This window comes from Elaeis guineensis, chromosome 9 (genome assembly GCF_000442705.2).
Source record: "Elaeis guineensis isolate ETL-2024a chromosome 9, EG11, whole genome shotgun sequence".
NCBI lineage: Eukaryota > Viridiplantae > Streptophyta > Magnoliopsida > Arecales > Arecaceae > Elaeis > Elaeis guineensis.
In genome coordinates, this window is record NC_026001.2 from 81815500 (window position 1) to 81824328 (window position 8829).

At 34.3% G+C, this 8829-nt stretch overlaps 1 non-coding gene across 1 annotated transcript; it reads left to right on the forward strand.

Annotated features, from left to right (window-relative positions):
• The first annotated feature begins 3768 nt into the window (after positions 1-3768).
• Positions 3769-3875, forward strand: LOC140851841 (small nucleolar RNA R71). The gene has a single exon (XR_012134598.1). It is a non-coding gene; the product is annotated as a small nucleolar RNA R71 (small nucleolar RNA).
• The last annotated feature ends 4954 nt before the right edge of the window (positions 3876-8829 follow it).

Here is an 8829-nt window from a genome sequence, read left to right on the forward strand (position 1 = left end):
TAGTATCTACTTGCAAAAAAAAAAAAAAGATAGAAATTTAAAGTGCAAGAAAATAAATTTTATATTAATTAAAATTGAAATTTAATTATAAAAAATTAAAAAGAATAATAAAGTAAAATAAAACTTTAACAAGAATCTGAAGTTGATCAGCTCAGCTTCATCGAGAAGATGGTTGATAACCTCTCCTTCTTCCTTCATACTCTGTAGAGCAAACCGGCTTCTCTTTTTCTTTTCCTTGGGTCTTTAAACCTATTTAATTTTTTTTTTAATTTTTTTGACTTTCTACTGATTTTTTCTTCTCCCTACACTTATTTCTAGACCCTCTATTTATAGGTGAATTTTTCATCTTTTTCTGATAGAAAAAGGAGTCCTAAAATCTTTAGAAATCGTATTATACTCATATAAATTAATTTTGATCGTTAGATCTTCAATGGACCATCCAGATCATCCAAAAAAATATTGTTTAAATTCTTATCAGGGTCAGAAACCACCACAGTTGTCTGATCATGTGCTTGATGAGTTTCTGGCTGTCGAATGGTGTCTTTTATTTCCTATTCAAAGTCAAAAATGACGTCAACCATTGGATCGAGCGATGGACAGAATCTGGGCCATCGAATCGCACCCAAAAATTCTTCTTTCAACTGATAACAAATATGGATCGTCAGATCTGGTTCTGAATTGATATAAGCCATCAGATCGTGTAAATAACCTTTCGCTCGCCTGTAGACTGCACTCCTGACTCTGTGGACCGAGCGGTCGGTCCACCATTCATCGAAGCCTATAAATTTTATTTTTAAGGGTAGTTTGCCTTGATTTTTGCTTCAATTTTTACTTGAAAAATTGAAAAAAATATGCTTTAAATTTTTCAAAAAATTTTCATTATTTTTGTGCTTAAATTACTCAATTAAATCAACATCTATTTTTCATAAATATACTCTAATTTTATATTTTTTAAAAATTATCTATTTTTCTAAGAAAATTTAATTTATTTATGAAATTAGATTTTTTAAGAAGCTGTTAGCACCAAAAATATCTAAAATAAATACAAAAATATGTGACGTATCACACCCTCCAACTTGAATTTTGTTCATTCTCGAGTAAATAAAGAATTTAGAATTAAGTACCGTTTAACATAAAATTTTGAATTTTATCAAATAATTTCTGAAAAGGGTCACTGATGTCTAGTAGAGCATAAGGGAGGTATGTCATTAGAGTATTAATATTAATCAATATAAGAGTTAAACTAAGAACAATAAACTTTTTTTAAACTTTTTCTAAATTATTCCTACCTTTATCTCCAAATCATTAATCTTCATATGGATAAGTATATTGTTACTTCCATCCTTCATTTATTAATTTTTTTTTTAACATTATACTACTATTGAGTGTCTTAACCCCTTAAGCTTTCTATTTGACCCATGTAGTGAGTTTTCAGTCGATGACTCCCGAACCAGATAGCTTTAGGGCACTAGATATAGAATACCCCTTGGACCTACTTGCTCAAATCAAACGGGCTACGAGTTAAAACTAGCTTTACAACAAAGTTTCTTTGTCCTTCATACTTTTTGACGTGAAACTCAATACTTGCTTAGGCAAAGAGGCCTGGTTACTCGGTATGAAATACTTAAAAACTTTTTTTTTATAAATATATATATGAAGAAACGTATAGTTACCCTACATAAGCCCATAAGAAGTAAACTCTTCTTTGATGCTGGTAGAAAAATTTAGAAATACTCAAAAAAAATTATTTAATTTCTAAACTTAACTCTTTATTGAGTTTTCTTAATACTTGATCCCTCAATATCTCACAAACTCTCTAGTCTATACATTAATTTTTTTTAAAAAAAATACTTGATTTAACCTGATTTTTTAAGTGTAATCAGATACTTAAATGCTAAATACTCACTTACTTGAGGACTTTAAAAATTTAAAATTTTTTATTATTCTTTTCTCCAACTTAATTGACATTGTCCTCAATGGAGTAGAAAAAATAAAAGGTGATACAAAGAGAAAGAAAAGGAGAGATGTCATCTGATCTAGAAGTTTTTTCAAAATTGGTTCTCCCCTAAACTTAGCCAATATTGTCTTCAAATCCCTACAAAAGACACTAAGACTCAATTAATCTAAACAAAATATAAAAAATAATAAAAACCAAAAGCTAAAACTAAAACTAGGTTGCCTCCTAGGAATTACTATGTTTACCGTCTTCAGCCAGACCATGCCGATTCTCTCACCTACCCCATGTCAAATATTGGATTGATAAATTTTATTGGTTTTGGATTGCCAGTCTTAAAAAGATGACCTATAATAAATTTTAATATTTTATTGTCAATCTTTAAAAAATAGTTCACATCTCCAATCTTGTTTTTAGGAAGATAATTTACAAACCCATTCACAGACCCTTGTTTGTTGAGAATTTTTTCTATTTGTTCTTCTAAAATGCTCATGAATTGAGTTTTTGGGTTAGGAGTTGAGTTCGAGGCAATGGATGCTGAAAGAATATCACTTAATTTTAAACATGCATACTTAGATGTGATCAAAGATGACTTCAGTTCTGGAGGAGGTGATTCTAAAGTAGAAGAATCAACTTTTAGGGCTGAAGAAAATGAGACTCTTGGTAAATATATCTCGGGTAACTCATCCATTCTCTTTTTTTTATCATTTAGATCAGTATTAGTACTGGGCTCAGGTTCTTCTATTGAGTTAGTCTCAGTACTAATCTCCTCTTCTAAATTCTCATTTTGGCTAGCATCAGTACTAGCCTCACTCACTTGGTCTTGGTATGGGTCATCAAGAATCCTATCACTTCTAAGCTTAGAGATTACTTTGTCATTTTTAAATTGAGAATTCTTAGATAGAATATTAGATTCATGACTAGGTCCAGGTGGTTGGTGGATGGATGGATTATTTTTGAAATTCGATATTGATTGGCTCGATAATTGACCTAGTTCTCTTCTCATAGAAGACTCAGCTAACTGACCTATTTGCACTTCTTGCTTGATGAAAGATTGCTGTTGGGTCTTAATCATTTGTTAAAGTTGGCTAAACCTATCATTGGTTAAATTAGTTTGTTGAGGAGGTGAGTATGATGACTGATTGTGATATGATGGCTGGATGGGCTGACTAGACTGACCTTTATTATAGGCATAATTTTGATATTGGGGCATATTCTGAAAGTTTTGCACCAAAAAAATTTGGGTTTGAGCCTGAGTCTATTGGGATCTCCAAAAAAAATTAGGGTGGTTCCTCCAGCCTGAATTATATGTGTTAGAGAATGAATCATTGACAGGCTTAGAGTAACCTTGGGTAGCTTGAACTTATTCTTGGATGAAAAGTGAAAACTCTGTAGCGATGGGACATTCACTCACATGATGGACTGGGCTAGCATAGATAAAACAAATCTCCTGATAATTGAAAGGTTGTGTGTATTGTGCAGGAGATTGTTGACCTAGAGTTAGGAACTGATCTAATTTCTGGGTAAGAAGGTCGACTTTATCTAATTTTTGGGCTATTAAGTTTAAATCGGCCTTGGGACTAGAGTTTGTTAGCTTGACCTTAAAAATTTCTGTCCACTTTTGGTCTGGGATTGATCTTTCATAGGAGGATAATAAAGCATGCTTGATCAAATTTTTACTCAAAGTTTCAAACAAAGTATAAGCTTCATCCTTACTCTTACTCATGAATGTACCTCTACAAGATGCATCCACCATCTGTCTGTATTGGTCACCTAAACCCTCATAGAAAACTTGAACAATTTACTACTTAGATAGACCATGATGTGGGCATTTTCTATGAAGTTTCTTAAGTCTCTCCCATGATTCATGAATTTATTCTCCTGGAAGCTGAGCAAATCTAGTAATGGCTTGCCTCATGGTATTGGTTTGACCTATGGAATAAAATTTCTTAAGAAACTCATGCTACATTTCAGCCCATATTTGGATTGGTTTCCCTGTTATGCCAAGCCAGTACTTGGCTTTGTCCTTAAGCGAGAAGGAGAATAGGGTCAGTCTAAGTGCATCATCAGTAAAATTTTGAATTTTCACTATGGAACAGATTTCTAAGAACTCATCTAGATTCTTGTAAGGATCTTCATTGATATTTTCATATAAAGATGGGAGCATCTGGATTGTGATCGACTTGATCTCATAATGGCTTGTAGGGATATCGGGTAAGTGGATACAAGTCGATGGGTTATAGGTGAAAGAAATAAAATATTCTTTCATCTACCTAGGTGATTCTCTAGGATCTCCAGCCATTTGATTTTTAGGTTTAGCGTGAATCAGCCATTCAATTTCAAGATTAAGTTCAACTAAGTCAGGGTAAAGAGATCTCCTACCATGCATATATCAGTGCAAACCCTAATGTGTGATTGAGTTTTTTTTTTTTTTAAATAGAGGGAGAAAGGAAAAGAGAAGTGGAAGAAAGAGAGAGAGATTCTAAAGGTGAGATCCTTAAGGAAGTTCTAGACCTAAAGACGAATGATGAAAAGAATTAGTTATAGTTGAGTGTTAATTGTAATCAAGTTAGCAAGCAATTAAATCTAGACACCTACGAGTTTCTTAGACCTAATAGTTTGATGTAGAGTGGCTTAGCTTAGATACAAATTAGGTTTGTTCTCACTTTCTTCAACTAGCCAGATAAGAGGTGGGGTCGTGGGAGTTCCCCTGTTGCTTTCCTTAGATACCAATTAGATTGGCCAGGTAAGCTAACGGAACTAATTAAATAACTATGAGTCCACTTAGGTTGAGCCTTTGTAACCTCTAGTCTTAGACACCAGTTTTAGGGGTGAGTCTAAACTTACTTTGCACTTATTTTCACCATAATACTCAAACTAAACTCAATTGATCCTAGGGGCCAATGTCCACTGAATTTTAATTAGGTTAGGGTTAATGCAGGATGCTGGTTGGTTGTTTTTGGGCTAAGGAAGGGTGATGAAATCCCTACCTTATCTTATTTATGTGTGTTGCCATTAAGTTGATTTGAGATGAATATGCACAACCAATTTCAAACAAGGAGTTTTGTGCAACTAAATTAGATACATGAAATTAATTAAACTTGAAAGCTTACTTTGTCTCCAGCGATCATCAAAAGTAAATCTAAGATGATGAATGCTTCTTAATAATTAAGTTTCTACTCTTATCATACGATTTTTATTAAGTTTATGTGGATGAATTTTAGATTAATTTGAAAAAAAATAGTAATTAATACTAAAAAAATAGTTAGGATTAGGGTTAGGATTGATCTCATCAAATTGGAAGCTTTCTATCTCTCTTTTTTTTTTGAATTTTTTTTCTACAAAAAGATTGAAAAGAAATTAAAAAATTAGTAAGCTATATTTACAAAAAAATCAAAGAAATCAAACATAAAAATTAGTGCCTTCCCCGACAATGATGGCAAAAATTGATATGATCGTGATGTTATCGTTCGGACACCATGATTATCAATCTAATTCTGACTTCAATAAAAATTAAAAATATATAAAAAATAATGAGTCAGATCGAATTCACAGAGAAGACAAGATTTTGATTTAAAATCTTTGATTTTAGAAAAGAAAATAAAGTTTCAAAGAAAGTAATTTAAGTCAAAAAATAGAAATTAAAAGTATGAAAAATAAATTTGGTACTAAGATCTACTATTTAGATCCTAACTTCTACTTATAATAAAAATAAATAATAAAAATTTAAAGTGCATAAAATAAATTGGTACTAAGATCTACTAACTAGATCCTAGCATCTACTTGCAAAAAAAAAAAATAAAAGACAGAAATTTAAAGTATAAAAAAATAAATTTTATATTAATTAAAATTAAAATTTAATTATAAAAAATTAAAAAAATAATAAAATAAAATAAAACTATAATAAGAATCTGAAGTTGATCAGCTCAGCCTCGTTGAGAAGATGGTTGATGATCTTCCTTTCTTCCTTCGTACTCCGTAGAGTGAACTGACTTCTCTTTTTCTTCTCCTTGGGTTCCTAAATCTATCTAATTTTTTTTCTAATTTTTTTTTAACTTTTTACTAATCTTTTCTTCTCTCCACACTTATTCCTGGACCTCCTATTTATAGATAAATTTTTTATCTTTTTTTGGTAACAAAAGGAGTCCTAAAATCTTTAGAAATCATATTATACTCATATAAATTAATTTTGGCTGTTAGATCTTCAATGGACCACCCAGATTGCCCAAAAAAATGCTGTTTAAATCCTTATCAGGGTTGGAAACCACTACAGCCATTCGATCACATGCTTGATGAGTTTCTGTCCATCGGATGGCACCTTTTATTTTCTATTCAAAGTCAGAAACTACGTCAACCGTTGGATCGAGCGATGGATGGAATCTGGGCCGTTGGATTGCATCCATAAATTCTTCTTTTAATCGATAATAAATGTGCAAATAACCTTCCACCTGCCTATAGACCATACCAAAACACCGCAAAACTATTCCATGGACCACACCCCTGACTCTGTGGACCGAGCGACCGGTCCACCGTGCACCGAAGCCTATAAATTTTATTTTTAAGGATATTTTGTCTTGATTTTTTCTCTAATTTTTATCTAAAAAATTGAAAAAAAAATATATTAAATTTTTCAAAATTTTTTTATTATTTTGGTTCTTAAATCGTTTAATTAAATCAATATCTATTTTTCATAAAAATACTTTAATTTAATATATTTTTTAAATTATTTATTTTTATAAAAAAATCTAATTTATTTATGAAATTAGATTTTTTAAGAAGATGTTAGCACCATAAATTATCAAAAATACTTAAAATAAATACAAAAATATATGACTTATCATGTTGCTACTGCTATGCTTGCTGCCCCCTTCCTATGATCCATTGGTGATGATGCTGCTTTACGGTAAAGAGATCCTGGAGTATGAAGACATGGTTTCGGTGCTGCAGTCAAATAAACAATGGGAGAAGTTGACCAAGGAAGGTACTCCACAGGAAGGCTTGGCTGTGGGGGAGAGATTAGGAAGAGGAATGAAAAGAGACAAGTCAAAGGGACGGTCAAAGTCTCAGAAGAATAGGACCAAGAAGGAAGCCAGGTGCTATAAGTGTAATGAGATCGGGCACTGCAAATGAGATTGCCCGCAGTGGAAGAACAAGAAGGGAGATAAGAGAAGATCTGATGCACTGAGTATGGTGGCTGATAGTGAGATAGAGGATGATCTTTTGATGGTATCAGATGGTCACAGGCAAAACATAGATGTATGGACTTTGGATTCAGCCTTTTCGCATCACTACACCCCAAACCGATCTTGATTTGCTACATACACCAGGACAGATGAAGGGAGCATGATACTTGGAGATGATCACCCATATCGAGTTGCTGGTATTAGGAGCATTCAGGTGAGAACATTTGATGAGATAGTACAGACTCTCACTAATGTGAAGCACATCCCTGATCTGAAGAAGAATCTCGTGTCACTGGGTTACTTGGAGCGGAGTGGCTATAGCTTTAGCAGTCATGCCAGGAGTGGGGTGTTGAACATCTCAAATGGAGCCATGGTAGTGATGAGAGATAGGAAGATGAAGAACAACCTCTATAGGATGGAAGGATCTGTGGTGACTGAAGAATCTGATGCTGCAGCTGCAGTGCAAGACCAGTAGGGGACTCACCAGTTATGGCACTATCGCCTAGGCCACATAGGAGATCGTGGGATGAAGGAGCTGAGCAAGCATGGTCTGATTCTGGATCTGGATGGAGGTATCTTAGAGGTATGTGAGCCATGCCAGATGAAAAAGCAGAAGAGAGTACAGTTTGCCAGTAGTTCAGCCCGCAATGCAGCCCCACTGAAACTAGTTCACACTGATGTGTGGGGATCGATCTCGATTTCAATTAGAAACAGGGTGAGATACTTCTTGACCTTCATAGATGATTTCTCAAGAAAGGTATGGGTCTACTTTATGAAGGAGAAATCAGAAGTCTTCACCAAATTGAAGGTGTGGCAAGCTGAGGTGGAGAAAGAGATAGGTCGGAGCTTGAAGTGTCTACGATCTGACAATGGTGGGGAGTACACCAGCAAGAAGTTTCAATTTTTTTTTAAAGAGTGTAGCATCAAAAGATACTTCTTGGTGAGAGAGACTTCTCAGCAAAATGAGGTGGTTGAGAGGATGAAAAGAATCCTTATAAAAAAGGCATGGTGCATGAGGTTGCAAGCAGGGCTTCCTAAGGTGTTCTGGGTTGATACAGTGGATGAAGCCTGTTATTTGGTGAATCGATCATCTCACACCAAGTTAGATGGTGGTATTTCAGAGAAGAAATAGTCTAGAAGAAAGATTGGGTTGAGCCATCTAAGGGTGTTTGGCTACACGGCATTTGTGCATATTGGTGCTGGTGAGTGGAGCAAATTGGATGCCAGGTCACGAAAGATGATATTCTTGGGATATCTGCGAGGAGTTAAGGGATACCGACTATGAGATCCCTTGAAGAAGAAGTTTATCATCAGTAGAGATGTCACCTTTGATAAAAATTCAATTCTTCTAAGGCGAGATGGCATGGAGGAGCAGCAGGAGGTCTAGCAGGGCAATGCTGGACAACTAACATCCTATTTTGTTTTGCCACTTGTAGGTGCATCGAGAGGGTTTGGTATTTAGGTGAAGCACTCCCTAAAGGTGTCTCCATAGGTGGAGAGAGTTCAAATGGATGAAAGAGGTCAGGAGGTCCAGCAAGAGCAAACTGGACCTAGGATGGATATCGGGATTGCACTACACAAGCCAAAAAAAAATATCAGGCAATCGAAACGATATGGCTTCGAGGAGATAGTGTTATATGCCCTGATGATAGTGAATAGAGACCCCTACACCTACGAAGAGGTTATAGAGAG